This window comes from Geospiza fortis, unplaced genomic scaffold, assembly GCF_000277835.1.
Source record: "Geospiza fortis unplaced genomic scaffold, GeoFor_1.0 scaffold635, whole genome shotgun sequence".
NCBI classification, from domain to species: Eukaryota; Metazoa; Chordata; class Aves; order Passeriformes; family Thraupidae; genus Geospiza; species Geospiza fortis.
In genome coordinates, this window is record NW_005054610.1 from 447,431 (window position 1) to 447,746 (window position 316).

Here is a 316-nt window from a genome sequence, read left to right on the forward strand (position 1 = left end):
TGCTCCCATTCCCACTCTGATTCCCTTCTCATTCCCTCTCTGTCCTGTCCATCCCCGCTCCCATTCCCACCATTTCCATTCTCATTCCCTCTCTGTCCTGCCATTCCCACTGTCATTCCCACCCCTTCCCTGTTCAGTTCCCCCCATCCCCACTCCTGTTCCCGCTCTGATCCGTGTCTCGCTCGCTCCTGCAGCGGCAGCGAAGAAGAAGCCAAAGAAGGGGAAGACGCTGACGCTCACGGATTTCCTGGCCGAGGATGGGGGGGGCGGGGGGGGCCCCCCCTACATCCCCAAACCTGTGAGCTGGGCCGACGAG